This window comes from Dendrobates tinctorius, unplaced genomic scaffold (assembly GCF_039654945.1).
Source record: "Dendrobates tinctorius isolate UK_male_01 unplaced genomic scaffold, ASM3965494v1 ptg000308l, whole genome shotgun sequence".
Classification (NCBI taxonomy): Eukaryota; Metazoa; Chordata; class Amphibia; order Anura; family Dendrobatidae; genus Dendrobates; species Dendrobates tinctorius.
Genome location: NW_027361975.1, coordinates 1168816 through 1192900, shown reverse-complemented (window position 1 = coordinate 1192900; position 24085 = coordinate 1168816). Strand labels below are relative to the sequence as shown.

The following is a 24085-nucleotide window of genomic DNA, read 5'->3' as shown; positions in this document are numbered from 1 at the left end:
TGGCTGAAGGTTCATCTTCCAACAAGACAATGACCCTAAGCAAACAGCTAAAATAACAAAGGAGTGGCTTCAGAACAACTTTGTGACTATTCTTGACTGGTCCAGCCAGAGCCCTGACCTAAACCCAATTGAGCATCTCTGGAGACCCCCCATAGAAAAAAGCATAATACAATAAATTCATTTAGTTAATTTCATATATTTATAAGATATTTTTAAATTATTTTTTTTTTTTACATTTAAGAGGCAGAAACCTTTTTTTTTTCAATTTACAGTGGGGCAAAAAAGTATTTAGTCAGTCAGCAATAGTGCAAGTTCCACCACTTAAAAAGATGAGAGGCGTCTGTAATTTACATCATAGGTAGACCTCAACTATGGGAGACAAACTGAGAAAAAAAAATCCAGAAAATCACATTGTCTGTTTTTTTTTCATTTTATTTGCATATTATGGTGGAAAATAAGTATTTGGTCAGAAACAAGCAATCAAGATTTCTGGCTCTCACAGACCTGTAACTTCTTCTTTAAGAGTCTCCTCTTTCCTCCACTCATTACAAAAGCAACTTACCTAGTAATTTCAACGGAGTACTCCGCAGCTGAAAAGTAAATGCGCTCATGCTGTGACGAGGCAGTGGAGAGCAGGTGCATTGAAGACTGCCTCCCCATAATAAAATAAAGGGTTGTCTGCTACTAGACAACCGCTTATTACTATCCCCAGTGTACAGCATAAAATAATAATAAGAGATAATATACCATACTGGCGCCATTCATTTTTTCTCAGCATTTCTCCTGGCAGTCAAAGGACATAATCAATGTAACATGATGGGTGAGGCATTTGCAGAATCTCTGGATGGAAGAAAGCCTGTTCTCAAAACTGTGAAAGCTGAAATCAACAGTAGCTGTCAAGTGACTATCAGGGAACTTCACGCTGAAATCGGAGGAATCGCACTGATCTGACAGGTAAGTATCAAGGTTTTTTTTGCATTCATATTAGACTAGTAAGAAGGGGCTGGCCAAAAGAGGACAACTCTTTAAAATGGCAATATGCAAGCACTAGTAAACTAAACAAATTTGACAGTAGTGTCCTTTGAATGAAACAATTCTTACAATATAAGAAAAACATACAAATCTTTGCCTCAGTCTTTAACTACAACATCAGCAATTGTGTTCTGGTTTCTTAGACTTCGGACTTCATTCCATAACAAAGAGAAAAGAAAGTTTGGAAACTAGAAAATCAATTTTGCTCTCAGTTTCAATAAGTTTAGAAACAACGTCAACATTGCTTGGTTCTTGGTCTATTGTGGGCTGAAGACTACAAGGCCCAGGAATTTCTTCATGACACCCTGGTATTGAATTCACTGCGCTTTAATCTTTTTCCAGTTCCTGTTTTGAAAGATATTATATTAGTACAGTATATACATTTAAAAGGGTTCCTATAATCCAAACATGGCTTTTTGATAACCAAAATTGTTTAGAAACTAATGTTTTCTACACTTTTCACTGCAACTATTAGCACTGTCTGCTAGGTAAAGAGTATACAGTGGGGCAAAAAAGTATTTAGTCAGTCAGCAATAGTGCAAGTTCCACCACTTAAAAAGATGAGAGGCGTCTGTAATTTACATCATAGGTAGACCTCAACTATGGGAGACAAACTGAGAAAAAAAAATCCAGAAAATCACATTGTCTGTTTTTTTTTCATTTTATTTGCATATTATGGTGGAAAATAAGTATTTGGTCAGAAACAAGCAATCAAGATTTCTGGCTCTCACAGACCTGTAACTTCTTCTTTAAGAGTCTCCTCTTTCCTCCACTCATTACCTGTAGTAATGGCACCTGTTTAAACTTGTTATCAGTATAAAAAGACACCTGTGCACAACCTCAAACAGTCTGACTCCAAACTCCACTATGGTGAAGACCAAAGAGCTGTCAAAGGACACCAGAAACAAAATTGTAGCCCTGCACCAGGCTGGGAAGACTGAATCTGCAATAGCCAACCAGCTTGGAGTGAAGAAATCAACTGTGGGAGCAATAATTAGAAAATGGAAGACATACAAGACCAATGATAATCTCCCTCGATCTGGTGCTCCACGCAAAATCCCACCCCGTGGGGTCAGAATAATCACAAGAACGGTGAGCAAAAATCCCAGAACCACGCGGGGGGACCTAGTGAATGAACTGCAGAGAGCTGGGACCAATGTAACAAGGCCTACCATAAGTAACACACTACGCCACCATGGACTCAGATCCTGCAGTGCCAGACGTGTCCCACTGCTTAAGCCTGTACATGTCCGGGCCCGTCTGAAGTTTGCTAGAGAGCATTTGGATGATCCAGAGGAGTTTTGGGAGAATGTCCTATGGTCTGATGAAACCAAACTGGAACTGTTTGGTAGAAACACAACTTGTCGTGTTTGGAGGAAAAAGTATACTGAGTTGCATCCATCAAACACCATACCTACTGTAAAGCATGGTGGTGGAAACATCATGCTTTGGGGCTGTTTCTCTGCAAAGGGGCCAGGACGACTCATCCGGGTACATGAAAGAATGAATGGGGCCATGTATCGTGAGATTTTGAGTGCAAACCTCCTTCCATCAGCAAGGGCATTGAATATGAAACGTGGCTGGGTCTTTCAACATGACAATGATCCAAAGCACACCGCCAGGGCAACGAAGGAGTGGCTTCGTAAGAAGCATTTCAAGGTCCTGGAGTGGCCTAGCCAGTCTCCAGATCTCAACCCTATAGAAAACCTTTGGAGGGAGTTGAAAGTCCGTGTTGCCAAGCGAAAAGCCAAAAACATCACTGCTCTAGAGGAGATCTGCATGGAGGAATGGGCCAACATACCAACAACAGTGAGTGGCAACCTTGTGAAGACTTACAGAAAACGTTTGTCCTCTGTCATTGCCAACAAAGGATATATCACAAAGTATTGAGATGAAATTTTGTTTCTGACCAAATACTTATTTTCCACCATAATATGCAAATAAAATGAAAAAAAAACAGACAATGTGATTTTCTGGATTTTTTTTTTCTCAGTTTGTCTCCCATAGTTGAGGTCTACCTATGATGTAAATTACAGACGCCTCTCATCTTTTTAAGTGGTGGAACTTGCACTATTGCTGACTGACTAAATACTTTTTTGCCCCACTGTATATAGTGGTAGTCATCCACAACAGTGGCAGCACATGCAGCATGAATCCTGGTTAGTACATCTACTTTATCCTTATTTCTATGGAGATTCACCTTGGTTTATATCCTAACTTTATTGTGACTGTGCACATAATGGATACTGCCATACATGAATTATCTTTTTAATTCATTCAATAACACTTGGATGATTACCACTATATATACTCTTTATGCACTGCACTTTACTACTTAAACTGCATACTATTTATTTTTGATATTACGGTTGTAAATCCTCCAATTTCTCTATATCTAGCATACATCTTCTATTCATGTTTATGTCACGTGTGGTGGCCTGCTCCCCCTGTTTTCAATTGTATATTATTGTCTTTTATCTTGTATTGTGTTTTTTTGTTTTTAAATTAATTCTTGTCTTGATTGTCTAATAAAATTTTGTTGCGTTGATACGATATATACTATTTATTTTATTTATTGAATCTCTAGTGTTCAATTAGTTTATTTATTTAACACATACTATTATGCTATATTGGTCCTAATTCCTTGTAACACAGGAAAAAAACTATATGGTTAATTACTTAAGATGCACCCATTTCAGGGATTCTGTCAGTGGGTTTTTGCAATTTAATCTGAGAGCAGCATGATGTATGGGCAGAGAGTCTGATTCTTGCAATGTGTCACTTGCTCAGCAGCTTGCTGTAGTTTCAACACAATCAATATTATATCAGTATGACATTATCACTTCAAGACGGTGTAGATTCTGAAAGCAGCATGTTGTAGGAGCAGAGAGCCTAGGTCCAGCGATGTATCACTTCGCTGGACTGCTTGCTGCAGTTTTGATAGAATCCCTGTGTTCTCTGTAGCAGTGCTCAGATGCTGAGATCTGTATAACACCACCCCCACCATTGATTGGCAGCTTGCTGACAATGTACAGTGCACACAGGAAGCTGACAATCAGTGATTTGGATGGGGTTATGTACAGCTCAGCATTCTGAGCACTGCTACATCTACAGCAGAGAAAGATGTAATTACTTACCAGTAATGGGATTTTTCAGAACTCATGACAGCACCACGGAGAGAGGAGATTTGTCCTTTGAGGACAAGAAACCTACAGAATCAGTTGGATTACAGAACACGAGAGGACCTCCTATGGTTATTACAACAAATCGAACATCAACACCATAATACCTTAAACACCCTGTGACTTACAAAAAAAAAACAGTGCGCTCACCCACATGTGATGGGAGGGAATATAAGAATGCTGTCAAGGGTTCTGAAAAATGCCATTACCAGTAAGTAATTATATCTTTTTCTCTCATCCATGACAGCTCCACAGAGAGAAATGCAGAGAATTAGAATTCAGGGAGGGACCACAGCCTGTAGAACCCTTCTTCCAAAGGTGAGATAAGAGGAGGAGGCCAGATCCAACCTATAGTGCTTATAGAAAGTTGAGGGAGAAGACCATGTTGCTGCTGTCATGTGGACCCATCCTGTGTGACGTGACCCGCAGGCCGGTAACTGAAGCAACAAGACAAGGGGGAAGGAATACAGTTACAACGGTGGGCCCTGCGATAGGGAAAGGGGACGTGGAGACCTCCTGCACTCCCCTGAGTCAGTGTCCCTAACGCTCCTAACGTTCCCTATGCCGGTTCCGCACCAGGCGCCGCTCAGGATACCTGTCACCCTAGCACACCCTACACCTATCCTTTGCTAGGGAGCTGGGTGGCGCAGGCACTGGCCCCACCACTGTACTAATACACACAAATGAAAAACACAAACAGGGAACACCACTTAGCTTTACTCTATTGCACTTGCTCCTGGCAACAGAGTCCACCACCAGAATGCAGCTCTCCTCCTGAAACGCTGCCACCAAGCTCTGTCCCCTATGACTCCTTCCACACCAGGGCTAAGACAGAACTGCAAGGAACGTTCTCCAGCTCCTTCCTCCACCAGGGATGGTTGAAATGAGTACTATCACCAACGCTGATTGCAACACCTGTGACTCTTTTATAGCAGAGCCAGCAATCACACCTGCATTATAAATGTGCATTTAACTAAAGAAACAGAGTGCAATGACGCTCGCCACCACCGGGGGCAAACTTAGAACAAATGACACCACAGTGCAATAATCCAAATTGCCACCGGGGGCAAAAACATCTCTAAGCACAGCTTGAGAAAAAAAAAAGGTTACCTGTGCTTTTATCTGTCCTGATCCCGCATGGATCATGACAGTACCCTCCCCTTAATGAGGGGCCTCTGGACCCTCAAGACCGCCCCCCATCAGGGAACCACCTACAGCGGGGATGCCCACACCCAGAGTTCACCCCAGCATCTACCTGCATGTCAGGTTGATGACAAACGAGCCCGCTGGTATTGACATCGTATGTTCTGGAGGCAACGCACATCTCCGAAGCGCTGACCTGGGGAACGGGTTGTGTATGTGTATGTTTGGTATAAGCTGGTAACACTCCACAACACACTTCCACTGGATGTTTTTTGGTGGCCACCCATACACGCTCATTCACACACAGGTCCGGACCTGAACGTTTATTGCCACGCGTTCGTTTGTCATCATTTGGAGAACTCTTTCTGGGATTGACAGAGGTGTCCCCCTGTGTCACCACTCTCACAACCCCACACTTCACCAAGGGGTACACCACCCTCCAACCCCTTCCACCACGAGGTCTGCGCCTCCCAGGGTGGGCCAATGGCGAGGGTTGAGACTTGCCCCTACTCTCCTGCAGCACATCTGCTGCTCTCACCGGAGAGGAAGGGGTCCGTTGAAGAGAGGCGGCAGAGACAGTAGTTCCTAAGCTGCAGCCCTCACACCAGTGCCCCCAGCTGACCACTTCTCTCGCCCGCCAATCTATTACCGGGTTGTGTCTTTTCAGCCAAGGGAGACCTAAAACAATAGGTACTGGCATTCCCTCCAAGACGTAGCACGATAAGGACTCCTCATGATGTCCTATATGCAGATGGATATTCTCTACGACCTTGGTCAAGCTACCCTGGCTCAGTGGAACAGAGTTTATGGCCTGGACGCTTATAGGCAGGGCTAGCGTCCTACACCTCAGACCATGAGTCTGGACAAAGCGAGCATCCACCAGACTGACTCCTGCTCCGCTGTCCACAAGCACCAGTATCACCTCCGGTACCCTGCCAGCCAAGACCTCTGCTGACATGGTACCCTGGGAGGGCAAAATGGAGGAAATGTATACTCCCTGGTCACCTCCCTCCAAGCGACCAGGGGAATGCGGCTTCTCAGATGGCACAGATAATTTGGCGCGCAATGGGCAAGCCTTCAAGACATGACCAGTCTGCCCACAGTACAAAAATGCCGACACCACTCCCTGAACCGTAGGCAGCTCCGAATACAAACTAGCTACACCTACTTGCATAGGTTCGTCTGGAGACTTGGCATGAACTGGGCAGGCTCTCATAAAATGGCCAGGCTTCCCACAGGAAAAGCATACCCCCCACCACAACGAGCCGCAGACACCCCCTTTTTTGTCTCATCAACACCGGGCTGTCTTGGTTCCTCCGTCCACACTGGTGGGTCCTCCTCCCTAGCGAGGACATCAGGGGGCACTTTTTGTATATGTCTTTCCCTGAGGCGTGTACCCACCCGGATGGCAAGGGACATAGCAGCCTCCAGCGACCTGGGGGCAGCGTACAGCACCAGAGTATCCTGCAACTTTGGAGACAAACCCTGCACAAATTGACTCCTAAGTGCAGGGTCATTCCACTGAGTGTTAGTGGCCCATCTCCTAAACTCTGAGCAGTACTCACCAACCCAGGCTCCCTGTTTACACCTACGGATCCGAGATTCCGCCAGGGCGACGCCATCAGGATCCCCATACACAAGCGCCAAAGCCGCAAAAAACTCATCCACGGACAACAATGATGGAGAATCGTCAGATAGGGAGAAGGCCCAGGATTGGGGATCCCCTTTAAGAAGGGACATAATGATTCCCACCCGTTGCTCTTTACTCCCTGATGAACGAGGGCGCAGCCTGAAATACAATTTACAGGCTTGCTGGAATACCAAGAATTGATCTCTCCCTCCAGAAAATCTGTCAGGGAGGGATATCTTGGGTTCTGGCTGAGCCTGTTCCTGAACCAAGCCCCCAGAGCCCACCAACAGCCGCAGCTGCCGCACCAACCCTCCGCGCAGCCCCCTAATCTCATTAGTAAGGGTCTGCAGGATTTGGGCAAAGGTCTGAACTGTCATGGTTAGGACATGGTTAATGTCCTGTTCTGACAGGGTTAACATTGCCGGCCTCTCTTTGGATCTGGGAGGGGTATTTATGCTCACTCCATACTGGCATTCTCTGTCAGTTATACTGCTATTCTGGTGTGTCTGACCCCTGGTGTGTGTGTACTCTGCATTGTTTGTTTGCTTCCCGTGTATGACCCGGCTTGTTCCTTCACTCTGTACTCCGTCTCTCGTTTTTGGTACCATTGTCTTTTCTGGTTCTGACCTCCTGGCTTGGCTATCGTTACTCCGTTACAGTTTACCCCTATTGTACCGTCTAATACCTGTTCTGGTTTTCTGATCTATTGCTACGTCCTGACTATTCTTCCTGTCTAAGCCCTCTGGTACTGTCCTGCTATCTCGTGCTTTGACCCGGCTTGATCTGGTGTCTGTCTCTGTCTATGCTCCTTGGTAACATTGTCCTGTAGTTACCCTTCTAGGAGTTTCCCTGCAGCTCCTAGCTCTGTGGAGCTTAGGCCACGCCCCCAGCAGTCACGTGATTCAGGTCCTGGAGCATGCATTGTCACCACTGCTGCTCGCTCCGCAGGTATCTTTGTGCACACAGTCTTTGTACTCAGGACACGCGCCCTGGCTCAGTGAGCAAGTGCAGTGCGGTGTTCCTGACATTATAACTGACCGTTTCAGTTTTTTTTTTTCCTCTGAAGAAAAAAAAAAAAAAAAAGTGTGTGTTATCCTCATGGATCCCATACAAGCCTTGGCTGATCAGGTCAAGCACCTGACCCAAATGTTCCATAAACTCAATGTGGAACAGCGCATGATGGCCCATACCCAGCAACAGTTGGTGGTTACTGTGCAGGGGGCTGTCGATGCAGGGGCTTCTAGTTCTGGGGGTAGGGATGTGTCATTAGCGTCCCCCGAATCTCCAGTCAAATTGCCCGATCCCTTCTCAGGGGATAAAAAGGAGTTCAGGTCTTTCAGAGAAGGATGCAAGCTTTTTTTTTTCTCTAAGGCCCCGCTCCTCCGGGGATGAGTTCCAGAGGGTGGGGGTCATTATTTCCCTACTTCGGGGGGCTCCGCAAGCATGGGCTTTCTCTCTGTCTTCCTCTGCTCCTGAACGTATGTCAGTGAACTTGTTCTTTGAGGCTCTGGGGCACATTTATGACGAGCCTGATAGAGTGCGTCTGGCAGAGGATATGGTGATGAGTGTGACACAGGGAAGGCACTCTGCTGAATGGTTCTGCTCAGAGTTTAGACATTGGACCGCCGAAGTATCCTGGAATGACGCCGCCCTGAGGGGGTTGTTTCGCAGGGGCCTTTCTGACCATCTGCAGGACGCTCTGGCATTACATCCGCCTCCTGATACCCTGGAGGACGCCATGATGCAGGCGGTCCGTATGGACCGGAGACTCCGTGCTAGAGGAATGATGCAACAAGAGTCTCCCTTGTACCCCAAATTGTGTGACACTTCACCCGTATCTGAGCCCATGAACGTTGGGTCAGTCTCGGTTAAGGAGAAAGAGAGAAGGCACCGCAGAGACAACCTACTATGTTTTTACTGTGGAGCCTCTGGACATTGGAAAAGGAATTGTCCCTCCTGCCCTTCTTCAGAGAAACCTTCAGAGAAACGACTGAGTCTGGGCAACAATCGAGGAGGTTGTCCAGACTCCCAGGTACATTTTTTCTCACGTATAAAAATGATCCTCCAGGTTGAATTGCAAATTGCTGGCGGTCCTGTTATGACCACCGCCTTTGTTGACTGTGGTTCCTCCATTAATCTGATTGATGCCCAAGTTGTGACTCTTAATAAGATAGGGACAGTCAGGTTAAAAGACCCTGTTAAAATTGTGGCTGTGGATTCATCCCCTCTTACCCGGGATGGAATTTGTTTTATGTCTGAAGTTTTTTCTATGAAAGTGGGTTCCACTCATGTGGAAAATTTAAGTTGTTTCGTTATGAATAATCTGCCTGCAGGACTGGTATTGGGAATGCCCTGGTTGCAAGGCCACAATCCTCTTATTGATTGGGTGAAGGGGGAGATCACCCGTTGGGGATGTAATGATAATGGTCTGTGTTGTAACCCGGTTCCTTTTGTCAATCCGATAAAATCTGTATCTGTGTCATCTGTCGGTCTGGAGGGTATTCCGGAGTACCTGAGAGACCTTAAAGATGTGTTTTCCGAAAGCGAGACCGAGGCGCTCCCACCACATAGACCATATGATTGTGCTATCGATTTAGTACCTGGAGCAAAATTACCCAAGGCTCGTTTGTTTAATTTGTCCGGGCCTGAGCGCCAAGCTATGAAAGAGTACATTAAAGAAAGCCTTCGCAAGGGGCATATTCGGCCCTCGGTCTCACCCGTGGCAGCGGGGTTTTTCTTTGTAAAGAAAAAAGATGGTGGGTTGCGACCGTGCCTCGACTTTCGAGAACTGAACAAAATTACTGTTAAGAACACGTACCCTCTCCCGTTGATTCCTGATCTATGCAATCAACTCACGGGGGCCAAATGGTTTTCTAAGCTCGATCTACGAGGGGCTTATAACCTTATAAGGATCCGGGAGGGGGACGAATGGAAAACAGCGTTCCTGACAACTGAGGGGCTGTTTGAAAACCTGGTTATGCCCTTCGGCCTCACTAATGCTCCTGTGGTTTTTCAGAACTTTATTAATGTTGTTTTTTCTGACTTGATTGGACGTTATGTAGTCATTTACCTGGATGACATCTTGATTTACTCTGAGGACAGTCAGTCACACTTGCATCATCTGCGTACGGTGCTTATGAGACTCCGGGAGAACCATTTGTATGCTAAGCTGGAGAAGTGCTCATTTTTTATGCAAGAACTGTCTTTTCTGGGTGTAATTGTATCCGGGGAGGGATTCCGCATGGATCCAGGGAAGGTTCAGGCCATTACAGATTGGGTGCAGCCTCATGACCTGAAGGGGTTGCAGCGATTTCTGGGCTTTGCTAATTATTATAGGAAGTTCATTAAAGGGTTCTCGCAGGTGGTAAAACCCTTGACGGACCTCACTCTTAAAGGGGCAGATGTAAAAAGTTGGTCTGTGGCCGCAAAAAATTCCTTCCTGGCATTAAAGAAGTGTTTTACTACAGCCCGTGTGTGGGTACAACCCGATTCGTTAAGACCTTTTATCGTCGAGGTCGACGCTTCGGAGGTGGGGGTGGGGGCAGTATTGTCACAGGGTCCCTCTACCCTGACTAACCTCAAACCCTGTGCCTTTTTCTCTAAGAAGTTCTCGTCGGCCGAGAGAAACTATGATGTCGGTAACAGGGAACTGTTAGCAGTTAAATTGGCCTTTGAAGAATGGAGGCATTTTTTGGAGGGGGCCGCTCATCCCATTACGGTCGTCACTGATCATAAAAACCTGGCCTATATCGAGTCTGCTAAGAGATTGACCCCCAGACAGGCTCGGTGGGCACTTTTTTTTCTCGATTTCAATTTACCATCACGTTCCGACCAGGGTCTAAAAATGTAAAGGCAGATGCCTTATCCCGAAGTTTTGATTCTGTGTCCCCTCCAGAACCTCCTTCCTCCATTCTTCAACCGGGAGTGGTTGTAGCCGAAATCTCCTCTGAGTTACAGAGAGAGATTCTGGAAGCACAAGCACAAGCTCCCAGGAATAAACCCCCAGGTAAATTGTTTGTACCCGAACAATTCCGTCCCACACTCCTCCAAGAATTTCATGACTCTATGTTAAGTGCACACCCTGGTATTGCAGCTACCCGGGGGGCAGTAGCTAGGGGTTTTTGGTGGCCCTCTATGGGTACTGATATAAAAAGGTTTGTGAATACTTGTGGGGTGTGCGCGCGCTCTAAAAGCTCTCAGGGCCGGCCGGCCGGGGAATTGGAGCCTTTGCCAATTCCGGATAAACCATGGACACACCTGTCCATGGACTTTATCACTAACCTTCCACCTTCCAAGGGCAACTCAGTGGTATGGGTAGTGGTTGATAGATTTTCTAAGCAAGCCCACTTTGTGCCATTACCTGCATTACCATCTGCTGAAACCTTGGCTCGTTTGTTTATACAGCACATTGTTCGACTGCATGGAGTGCCTGTGAACGTGGTGTCGGACAGGGGTGTGCAATTTGTGGCCAGGTTTTGGAGAGCGTTTTGTATGAAGTTGGGGGTCACGTTGTCATTCTCCTCTGCCTATCACCCGGAATCTAACGGACAAACGGAACGCACCAACCAGTCATTGGAGCAGATTCTGAGATGCCTGGCCTCCTCCAGACAGGAAGACTGGTGTGAGGTATTGCCCATGGCAGAATTTGCATTCAACTGTCGGGTTAATCAGTCTACCGGAAAGCCTCCCTTTCTGGTCAATTATGGGTTTGTTCCGCAGTTTGGGGAATTTTCCCGTATGGATTCGGATTGCCCTGGTGCCGAGGGGATGGTACAACAATTAAAAACCCTCTGGAAGGAGGTACAGGGAAACATCCCCAAAGCCCAGAAGAAGTTCAAACATTTTGCAGACAGGAGGAGGGGGGTGGTTCCTGCGTTGACAGTGGGAGAAAAAGTCTGGTTGTCCACTCGTAACATCAAACTTAAAATACCCTCTATGAAGTTGGGCCCCAAATTTATTGGCCCATACAAGATTGTAGAGGTGATCAACCTGGTGGCATACAGATTACAGTTGCCCACCTCCTTCAAAATCTCTAACGTCTTCCACAGGTCCCTATTAAAACCTGTGGGGACAGTTAGAGAAGATCCCTCATCCGTGGCTCCACCAGTGTTGGTAGAGGGTCAACTGGAGTACGAGGTAGGGCGCATCATTGATTCGCGGTGGGTGCGCCGGAGACTTCAGTACCTTATCCATTGGAAGGGATATTCCGTTGAGGATCGATCGTGGGTTCCGGCCAGTTCGGTGCACGCTGATCGACTGGTGCGGGCTTTTCATGCCAGGTACCCTGAGAAACCTGGGGGTCCGGTGGCCCCCCATTAAGAGGGGGGTACTGTCATGGTTAGGACATGGTTAATGTCCTGTTCTGACAGGGTTAACATTGCCGACCTCTCTTTGGATCTGGGAGGGGTATTTATGCTCACTCCATACTGGCATTCTCTGTCAGTTATACTGCTATTCTGGTGTGTCTGAACCCTGGTGTGTGTGTACTCTGCATTGTTTGTTTGCTTCCCGTGTATGACCCGGCTTGTTCCTTCACTCTGTACTCCGTCTCTCGTTTTTGGTACCATTGTCTTTTCTGGTTCTGACCTCCTGGCTTGGCTATCGTTACTCCGTTACAGTTTACCCCTATTGTACCGTCTAATACCTGTTCTGGTTTTCTGATCTATTGCTACGTCCTGACTATTCTTTCTGTCTAAGCCCTTTGGTACTGTCCTGCTATCTCATGCTTTGACCCGGCTTGATCTGGTGTCTGTCTCTGTCTATGCTCCTTGGTAACATTGTCCTGTAGTTACCCTTCTAGGAGTTTCCCTGCAGCTCCTAGCTCTGTGGAGCTTAGGCCACGCCCCCAGCAGTCACGTGATTCAGGTCCTGGAGCATGCATTGTCACCACTGCTGCTCGCTCCGCAGGTATCTTTGTGCACAGTCTTTGTACTCAGGACACGCGCCCTGGCTCAGTGAGCAAGTGCAGTGCGGTGTTCCTGACAGAACTGGGTCCATGGCTCAGCAGAGAAAAAATAAAAAAATTGTAGGTTGGTGATAATGTCACGTGGACCCGTCCTGAGTGACGCGACCCGCAGGCCGGTAACTAAAGCAACAAGACAAGGGGGAAGGAACACAGTTACAATGGTGGGCCCTGCGATAGGGAAAGGGGACGTGGAGACCTTCTGCACTCCCCTGAGTCAGTGTCCCTAACGCTCATAACGTTCCCTATGCCGGTTCCGCACCGGGCGTCGCTCAGGATACCTGTCGCCCTAGCACACCCTACACCTTTCCCTTGCTAGGGAGCTGGGTGGCACAGGCACTGGCCCCACCGCTGTACTAATACACACTAAGGAAAAACACAAACAGGGAACACCACTTAGCTTTACTATATTGCACTTGCTCCTGGCAACAGGGTCCACCACCAGAATGCAGCTCTCCTCCTGAAACGCTGCCACCAAGCTCTGTCAGAGCTACAAGGAAATCCCCTATGACTCCTTCCACACCAGGGCTAAGACAACTGCAAGGAACGTTCTCCAGCTCCTTCCTCCACCAGGGATGGTTGAAATGAGTACTATCACCAAAGCTGATTGCAACACCTGTGACTCTTTTATAGCAGAGCCAGCAATCACACCTGCACTACACTAAAGAAACAGAGTGCAATGATGCTCACCACCACTGGGGGCAAACTTATAACAAACGACACCACAGTGCAATAATCCAAATGGCCACCGGGGGCAAAAACATCTCTAAGCACAGCTTTAGAAAAAAAAAAAAGGTTACCTGTACTTTTATCTGTCCTGATCACGCATGGATCATGACAGCTGCATTACAAATTTGCTCGATGGAAACATCCGACTTTTCCGTCCAGGAGTTTACTACTGCTCTTGTGGAGTGAGCTTATAACTCTTTTGGAATAACATTCCCACTCACTGAGTAGGCTAAATTAATGACCTCCCAAATCCATCTAGCTATTGTACATTTTGAGGCCTTAAGCCCCTTCCTAGGTCCCTGAAAACAAGCAAAGACCTTTCCTTTCTCCAACCTGTGTGAGGGATAGGTACTCAGACATTTTTTTTTTTTACATCTAATGTATAAAGTTCCTTTCCTTAGAATTTTTTGGTTGGTACAAAAAGATGGAAGGACCACATCATGAGACCTATGAAAACAGGAAGCTACATTTGGCAGAGATTCATTCTAAAATCAGACCCGGCCTATTTTCCAGGATCTGTGAGAAGGTAGGGCCTGCCAACAGGGCCTGAATTTCACTAACCCTGTGAGCTGAAATTAAAGCCACTAATAAAGCCTTTTTAAATTAGAGGATCTTACATGTTGATTCTAGGGGTTCAAATGGAGAGTCAGTCAGAACTGTGAGAACCAAATTCAAGATCCAGGGGGCGGCAATCTCCATCTAAAAAAGGACTTGGATCTAGAAGAGGCCCTAATAAACCAGGAGACATAGCAATTACCTGCCATGATTCCAGTGCAGGTTTTTGACCTGCATGTCAGGGATTTATGTCTTGAGCTCAGTGCAGGCTTTGACCTGCACGCCTGGGGTTAATTATTAGGGCCTCTCTTTGGTTCAGGGAGAGCTTTTTAGAACCCTGAGAAACTCCAATCCCTGTCAGTTATACTTTTGCCTTTGGCCGAGTGTTTTGACCCCTGTGTGCCTGTTCGGTGTCTCATAGCTTGCTTATATGGTTCTGATCCGGTTCTGTCCCCCGTTGTGAGTTTACCTGTTGATTCTGTACTGTATATCTGCTTCTCTGGTTTCTGACTTCTTGGCTACGTCTCGACTATCCTTTCTGTCTAGCCCTTTGGTAATTGTCGTGCTATCTCGTGCTTTGACCCTGGCCTGATCTGGTTTATGTCCCTGTTTATGCCAATTAGTAACTTTGTTCCGTAGTTACCATTCTAGGAGTTTTCCTGCAGCTCCTAGCTCTCTGGAGTTTAGGCCACCCCCCAGCAGTCACGTGCTTCAGGTTCTGTGGGTCTGAAGCACGCATCTTCTCTGCTGCTGCCCGCTCCACAGGTATCTCTGAGCACAGTTTGTCTTACTCAGGACACGCACACTGGCTCAGTGAGCAAGTGCAGTGCGGTGTTCCTGACATTACCTACCAGAACTATAAAGGGCTCCCAGCTATGAAACCTGGACTTTAAGAGTACTGGTAGAAAGGCCTTGTTCTAAACCCCTTTGTAGGAACTCTAGGATGGCAGTAATTGGTACTCCTTCCTGCACTTTTGCCCCTGAAGTGGTCTCCAGATTTTACTGTAAGCTTTAGTGGTGACAGCCTTCCTACTCTGAAGTAGGGTAGAAACGAAATTACTGTAAGAGAAAATCCTTTGTCCCTCAATAGCTCCCTCTCAAATTTCATAGCTGTCAAATGCAGATTGGCTATCTTGGGGCACCTGCCCCAAGATAGAAGGTCTGGAATCTCTAGAAGCAGCCAAGGGTCGGTGACCGACATTATTAACCATGAAAGTCATGTCCTTCTTGGCCAGAAGGGGTCAATTAGTATAATGCTCGCTCGCTCTGTCTGTGATCTTCCTCAGAACTGCTGGAATCAAATTCCCTGGACCAGACTGTGTGTTAGCGTGGGTGGTCAGGAGCCGGAATCTCCAGGAGTGGACCCTCTGGACAGTGGCACCGAGGGGCCCCGAGCGAGCTGCCAGGTGGAACCGACCCTAATACAGGGACCGTTAGGAGCAGGCCCAGGGGTTCGAGAACCACGGTAGCCGGTACCGAGAGGGGCGGCTCAGGATGGACTGGAGTAGGACAGTGGGACTGAAGTGTAGATGACAGAACAGGGCTGGCACACAGGAGACAGGAATGGAGAAAGACTATAGATTGGAACGTGGAGGAACTGAAGTGTAGATGACAGGACAGAGTTGGAACACAGGAGATAGGAATAAAGGAGGACGGAAGGACTGGAGCAGGATGGAACTGGAACACCGGAGGCAGGACTGGAGTAGGACGGCAGGACAGTGTGACATCGGCGGCTATGCCCGCCGATGTCCCTCGCGCAGCAGCGCACGCCGCAGCTTCCTCTTACCTGCGCGCCCCCGTCCAGGTGCGCGCCCGTCCTGCGATCCTCCTCACAGCAGCTCCTGGCACCCGCTCCCTGTCGCGCGCATGCCCCCTCTCGCTCTCTCCCTCCAGCGGTGGGCGGCGCTGAGGGGCAGGACAGGGGGACGCACTTCCGGGAGTTAGGATACTTCAGGCGTCCTCGCTGTAAGGAGGACGCCTGATGATCGTGTAGTCTCCTGCACCCTCTGGCCGCTACAGTCCTCTGTAATTTCTATTGTCCACTCCCTGTCTCTCTGCCTTGCCCAGTGTTGCAGACCTCTGTAGTTCCTATTGTCCACTCCCTGTCTCACTGCCTTCCTGCCTTGCCAGTGTTCCTTGCCTCAGTAGTTCCTCTTGTCCATGCTCTCTCCCTGCCTTGCCTGTGTTACATGCCTCTGTAGTTCCTCTTGTCCATGCTCTGCCTCCCTGCCGTGCCCTGTGTTACACTCCTCTGTCCGTCAGTCCTGGGCCCGTATCTAAGCCATCCTTCTCCCTAGTCCTTTTTGTCCGTGGAGCCGTCCCTCTTGGTTCCGGCTGTTGCGCTTCCGTCCCCTGTGGTCCTGCCCCAAACGATCCCTGTATAGGGGTCGGTCTTCACCTGGAGTGCTCGGCCCGGGGGCTCCGGATCCGCGATCCAGAGGGTCCACTCTCCGACGTAGCTTTTTTACCTAAAAACGTCACAGACAGGAACAGGATGGAGCAGAACACCGGAGGCAGGACTGGAGTAGGACGGCAGGACTGGAACAGGATGGATCAGGAACACCGGAGGCAGGACTGGAGTAAACAGGAACACTGGAGCAGGACTGAGAATAACTGTCTGCGAACACGGAAGACAGGCTGAGAGGCTGCTGCAGGAAACACTGAGGACGGCACCAAGAGACTGTAGAGAGCACAGGAGGAAGCAGGGCCCAGTGTGCAAGGTAACACAACGATCAGGTGCCTCCCTCAGGGGGAAGCGGCCTGATATAGCCCCGTCTGGTCTGCCATTGGTCCGAAGGTGCTTCCGGGTCAGGGCACAGCCGGTGCACAAGAAGCAACAGGGAGGCACGGCTGCGGCCTATGGCGCATGCGCATTGCATGCAGATATGGCATCGGCCGCGAGCCCGTCAGAGGTGACCGCCGTGGCCGTCGGGTGGAGAGAGGCTGCGGCGTGGGAGCCGAGGCCAGCTGCGGTGTGGGAGCGGAGGCCGGGTGAGTATGACGGAGCGGTGTACCAGTACCCCTTCCCCTAAGCCGCCCTCCCCGGAGATTAGCAAGAAATCTCTTGAGGATACGGGTAGCATTGATATTCTCCCGAGGCTCCCAGGATCTCTCCTCAGGACCAAAGCCCTTCCAATCAACAAGAAAGAATGTCCTACCTCTAACCCTCTTCACAGCGAGAATGACCTGCACTTCAAAGACATCATCGGCACCCACTGGTTGAGGACCAGGATCAGGCAAGGAATGAAAGCGATTCAGCATCACAGGTTTCAGGAGGGAGACGTGGAAGGTGTTCGGGACCCGGAGCGAAGCAGGCAACCTCAATTTGTAGGCGACTTCGTTGATACATCCAAGAATTTCAAACGGACCGATGTAGCGTGGTCCCAACTTGTAGGAGGGCAATTTCAACCGGATGAATTTGGAGGAGAGATAGACTTTGTCCCCAACATGATACGGTGGAGGATCCAATCTCCTTTTGTCGGCATAATTCTTCTGATCAGCGGGCCTCTTGAGTGACGTATTGGTCTCGGCCCAAATCTTGGAAAATTCAGAGGACAAGGCGTTGGCTGCGGGTACTTGTTACGCGGGGCTTAGGTCAAAGAAGGCTGAAATACCCGGGGCCCCTGCGGAGTCCCTCCAACTAGGGAAAACCCTGTCTGACCCTCAACCCAGGGTTTTTGCTAATGGTGCAAATGCCTGAGCCTCCAACCTTTCCTTATCTCCTGCTCAGCCCTAAGCTCACCCTCCACCCAGTGAGTCGTCAAACCACCAAAGCTCACACAGTAATGACAGACAGGGAGAACTTAAACCGCACCGCGCCGCATACACACAGGACAATACCGTAATGTGAACAGGGCAAAACAAAACACAAATATAGGAAGGCGAAAAGGTAACAACGGATCATACGCCACCAGCTACGAATTTCTCTCTCCAACACCTCCTCTCCAGACCGGAACCACTTGGCATACAACACAAGCTATAATCGGCGACGCCCATAGGCCAGCACGACTATTTAAAGACCGTGGGCGTGACCAAACATCCCACCTGATTTCCAGCTAGCTTAACCCCCAATAACCTGAGCAAAATCAAGCCGGCGCCACTGAGGCTATAGTGGACGGAGATGGAACTACCGCTGCCTGCCGGACGCTGTGGTGTGAATAGTGTCCGACATGACAGTACCCCGTCTTCTACGAGGGACCCCAGGGCCCTCAAGACTCATAGGACCCTGCTTGTCCGGATGACGGCGGTGAAACCAACTGGCCAGCCTATCCGCATGTATGTCCGTGGCTGGTACCCAAGACCTCTCCTCCGGACCATACCCCCGCCAGTGTACCAAATACTGAAGAGTACAGCGCAGTACTCGAGAGTCCACCACCTTGGAGACTTCAAACTCTAAATCGCCATCCACCATGACTGGAGGTGGCATCGGCGTCGTGTCCACAGAGCCTACCACCTTTTTCAATAAACCCCTGTGAGACACGTTGTGTATCTTGTATACCGCAGGAAGTTCCAACCAATAAGCAACCGGGTTAATGATGGCAGCAATCTTAAAAGGGCCAATAAACCTTGGACCCAATTTCAATGATGGAATTTTGAGTTTTATGTTTTTAGTAGCTAACCACACCCAATCACCCACACACAGGTCCGGACCTGGCACGCGTCTAGTGTCAGCCACTCGTTTGTACCTTGCACTCATGCTCAGCAATCGCTGTTTCACACTCCTCCAGACCAGTGATAGTTGAACTCCTAGCTGGTCCTCCTCCGGGACGCCCCCAGAGCCACCCTGACGCAAGGTACAAAATTGAGGATGGTGCCCGTAAACACAAAAGAACGGAGACTCTCCCAATGATTCTTGGCGGTGATTATTTAACGTGACTCGGCCAAGGGAAGGAATGTCGACCACTCCTCTTGGTTGTCAGACACAAAACATCGCAAATACTGCTCCAGATTTTGGTTCATGCGCTCAGTTTGACCATTTGACTGCGGATGAAACGCTGACGAATGAGACAACTTGATCCCCAATCGGGAGCAAAAAGCTTTCCAAAATTTCACCACAAACTGGGTACCACTATCAGACACTATGTCCGACGGAACTCCGTGTAGTCTGACCACCTCCTGCACAAAAACCTGAGCCAACGTCTTCGCGTTGGGCAAGGAAGGCAACGACACAAAATGTGCCATCTTCGAAAATCGATCAACCACCACCAGGATGACCGTGTTCCCCGCCGAGGCAGGCAAGTCCGTGATAAAGTCCATGGAGATTTCTGTCCATGGCCTACTAGGTACCCCCAGAGGCTGTAGAGTGCCAGCAGGACGGGATCTGGGTGACTTGGCCCTGGCGCACGTGATGCAAGCTGCCACGTACGAGACCACGTCCTGCCGGATCTTTGGCCACCAGAAGCGGCGCGATACCAGCTCCAAGGTGTCCCTGACCCCTGGATGACCGGCCAGGACAGAGTCATGGTGTTCCCCCAACACCTTACGACGAAGATGAAGGGGTACGAATGACTTGTTAGCGGGAAGTCCTGGCGGTACCTCCTCCTGGGCCTCGGCAATCCCGCCTCTACCTCAGTCGTGAGAGCCGAAACCACTACACCTTCCTGGAGGATGGGAACCGGATCTTCCCGAGGTTCTCCCCCCGGAAAACACCTGGACAAGGCATCCGCCTTGGTCTTTTTAGCCCCAGGACGGTAAGTCACCAGAAAGTTAAATCGAGTAAATAACAATGCCCAGCGAGCCTGCCTGGGAGACAGACGCTTGGCCGACTCCAAATAGAGCAGGTTTTTATGGTCGGTGATGACTGTGACCTGGTGGACCGCCCCCTCCAAGAAGTGTCGCCATTCCTCAAAAGCCAATTTGATGGCCAACAACTCCCTGTTGCCGATATCGTAATTCCGTTCGGCAGGCGACAGCTTCTTGGAGAAGTAGGCGCATGGACGCATATTGCTCAAGGATGAGCCCTGTGACAGTACTGCCCCCACTCCCACCTCAGACGCATCGACCTCCACAGTAAAAGGTTTAGATACGTCTGGTTGCACCAGAATGGGGGCTGAAGCAAAACGTTTTTTCAGAAGCTCAAATGCACGCACCGCCACCTCAGACCAGATAGCGAGATTGGTACCTTTTCTCGTCATGTCCGTGAGCGGTTTGGCGATAGTAGAAAAATTCTTAATAAACTTCCTATAATAGTTGGCAAACCCAAGGAACCGCTGGAGCGCTTTTAGATTATCAGGCCGTTCCCATCGCAGCATCGCTTGCACCTTCGCGGCGTCCATTTTAAACCCTGCGGCAGACACAATATATCCCATAAAAGGCAACTCCTGAACAAAAAATACGCATTTTTCAAGCTTAGCATAGAGCTTATTCTCACGGAGCAACTGTAACACCTGCCTGACATGCTCTAAATGAGTGTCCCGGTCGCTCGAATAAATGAGGATATCATCCAGGTACACAATCACAAATTACCCCAGCACATGAGCGAATACATCATTTATGAAATGTTGCAAAACAGCAGGCGCAGTTGTCAACCCAAATGGCATAACTAGGCTTTCAAAATGACCCTCAGGGGTATTAAACGCCATCTTCCACTCATCCCCCTGATGGACCCTTATGAGGTTGTACGCCTCCCTGAGGTCAAGTTTGGAAAACCACTTCGCACCAGCCACCTGGTTGAACAAATCAGGGATCAGAGGCATCGGGTAGGGATCACGGACCGTAATCTGGTTTAACTCCCGGAAATCCAGACACGGGCGTAACCCCCATCTTTCTTCTTAATGAAGAAAAACCCCGCTGCTACAGGCGAGGATGAAGGCCGGATGTGCCCTTTACTTAGACTCTCCGCGATGTAGTCTTTAAGAGCTTGTCTCTTCGGACCAGAAATACTAAACATCCTAGCCTTTGGCAATTTGGCCCTGGGTTTTAACCCAATCACACAGTCATAGGTTCGATGTGGAGGTAGTTCTGAGCAACCCCTCTCAGAGAATACGTCCGCAAAATCCAGCAATGCCTCCGGAAGGCTGGACTTCACTGCGGACACACATGTGGCCAAGCAATTTTCCTGGCAGAAACCACTCCACTGGACTATGTCCTGGGTTCTCCAGTCAATCACCGGGTTGTGCTTGGACAACCATGGGAAACCCAAGACCATTTGTGCTGGGAGATTATTGAGTACCCTACATGTAACCCACTCAGAATGTAGGACCCCAATGTGGAGTTTAACCTCAGCTATAAACTCAGTAATCTCCCCCTGTGGGAGGGGAGCGGCATTAATGGTAACCACGCGAATAGGATGAGGGAGTTTTTCGATCTTAAAACCGGCCGTGCTTGCAAACTCCTCATCCATGAGATTGGTGGTGGGACCGCTATCCACAAACACTGATATTGGTAGCTCTCTGCCCGCAATAATAACCCTGGCAGGGAGCATACATTGAGATACCATCATGGAGGATATGCATACGCTCAGTTGGGCCTCCTCCATACCCTCTGAGCTTACCAGTTTTCCGCCGGTGTGACTTTCTTAGGTAGCACAGGACAAGCATTTACATAATGATCTCTTTTACCACAGTAAAAACATGCTCCTTGCTTCCTGAACCCAGGAACGCGACGCTTAACATGTGATACCCCAGCGATTTGCATAGGTTCCGTGGGCTCACCTGCAGCAACCACACTTGCACCCCTGCTTTCCCCCAGGGGCAGCGTCTCCTGCGCCCCCTGACGCAAACGGCAGACTCTAACGATGCAGGAGTCTCATACATCAGGAGGGCCTGTTTAACTCTTCCTGAAACCCCATGAATAAACTGACTCTGCAGTGCTGGGTCGTTCCACTGTGTGTCTACTGCCCAACGGCGAAATTCTGAACAATAGTCTTCCGCCATACGTTCCCCCTGACGGAGGGCGCGGATTTTAGATTCTGCTAGAGCCAATCTGTTGGGATCATCATAAATGAGCCCGAGTGCTGAAAAAACATTCTCAACCGAATGAAACGTAGCAGAGTCAGCTGGTAAGGAAAACGCCCATGCTTGGGGGTCCCCACTCAGTAAGGATAACACCAGACCCACCCGCTGAGCCTCATTACCTGAAGAGACCGGGCGCATGCGAAAGTATAACTTGCAGGCCTCCCGAAAGATGACAAATTTGCTGCGTTCCCCAGCAAATCGTTCAGGCAGCGGAATCTTCGGCTCTGCACCTGCACCTGCAGAAGCCGCTTGCACATTAGCTACAACCAGGCCCTGCTGCTGAACTGCCCCCTTTAACTCGGTGACCTTTAAGGACAGCGCCGCCAACTGGCGGTTTATGGAAGTCATGGAATCCATGGACTACCAAAATATTGTCGATTATAATGTTACGCGGGGCTTAGGTCAAAGAAGGCTGAAATACCCGGGGCCCCTGCGGAGTCCCTCCAACTAGGGAAAACCCTGTCTGACCCTCAACCCAGGGTTTTTGCTAATGGTGCAAATGCCTGAGCCTCCAACCTTTCCTTATCTCCTGCTCAGCCCTAAGCTGAACCCTGCACCCTCCACCCAGTGAGTCGTCAAACCACCAAAGCCCACACAGTAATGACAGACAGGGAGAACTTAAACCGCACCGCGCCGCATACACACAGGACAATACCGTAATGTGAACAGGGCAAAACAAAACACAAATATAGGAAGGCGAAAAGGTAACAACGGATCATACGCCACCAGCTACGAATTTCTCTCTCCAACACCTCCTCTCCAGACCGGAACCACTTGGCATAAAACACAAGCTATAATTGGCGAAGCCCATAGGCCAGCACGACTATTTAAAGACCGTGGGCGTGACCAAACATCCCACCTGATTTCCAGCTAGCTTAACCCCCAATAACCTGAGTAAAATCAAGCCGGCGCCACTGAGGCTATAGTGGACGGAGATGGAACTACCGCTGCCTGCCGGTCGCTGTGGTGTGAATAGCGTCCAACATGACAGTACCTCGGAGGCAGGTGTTATCGGAACACCAGGATGTCTGCCAAAAACAATGACGAACGGAGACTTGGCCGAGGACTCTCCAGCATGGTTGTTATAAGTGAACTCTGCCCAGGGGAGTAAGTCGACCCAATCGTTCTGGTGGGCGTTGGAGAAATGACGTAGGTACCCCGTCAATGTCTGGTTGGTACGCTCTACCTGTCCGTTGGACTGTGGATGGTAGGCCGAGGAGAAGTCGAGGGAAACGTTCATGAGCTTGCAAAGTGAACGCCAGAACTTGGAGGTAAAATGAACCCCTCGGTCAGACACAATGCGTTGAGGTAGTCCATGGAGTCTGAAGATTTGGTGAATGAAAACTTTGGCCAGCTCCGGCGCCTAGGGAGGTCTGGGCAGAGGGACGAAGTGAGCCATCTTGGAAAAACGATCTACCACCACCAAAATGACTGTGCAGCCCGAAGAGCGGGGTAGGTCGGTGATGAAATCCATGGCGATGTTTTCCCAAGGAACCGTAGGAACGGGCAACGGAAGCAACATGCCAGACGGAGGTCTTCATGGCACTTTGTTTTTAACAGCATGGACAAGAAGCCACAAAGTCGAGTACATCTTGGCGAAGCGTGGGCCACCAGTAGTGACGCGTGATAAGATCAAGGGTCTTCTTAGTTCCGGCATGGCCGGCCAGTTTGGAGGAGTGCCCCCATAGGAGGACCTTTCGCTTGAGGTTCTCAGGCACAAGTGTCTTGCCTGGAGGAGGAGTAAGCCAGTTCACTGGAGCCACTATGATGATCCTAGTGGGATCAATGATATGCAAAGGTTCCTCCGTTGTTTCATGTGGCTGGAAGAAACTGGACAGGGCGTCGGCTTTGGTATTCTTGTTGCCAGGATGGAAACGGAGCTCGAAGTCAAATCGGG

General features: G+C 49.1%; 1 long non-coding RNA gene across 1 annotated transcript in view; it reads right to left on the bottom strand.

Moving 5' to 3' along the window:
* Window positions 1-455: 455 nt before the first annotated feature.
* LOC141073611 (uncharacterized) overlaps window positions 456-24085 on the bottom strand; it is a 55299-nt gene continuing 31669 nt past the window's right edge. Inside the window, exon 4 of the long non-coding RNA XR_012227018.1 lies at window positions 456-1377. This is a non-coding gene — a long non-coding RNA (uncharacterized lncRNA). The remainder of the gene's footprint in view (window positions 1378-24085) is intronic.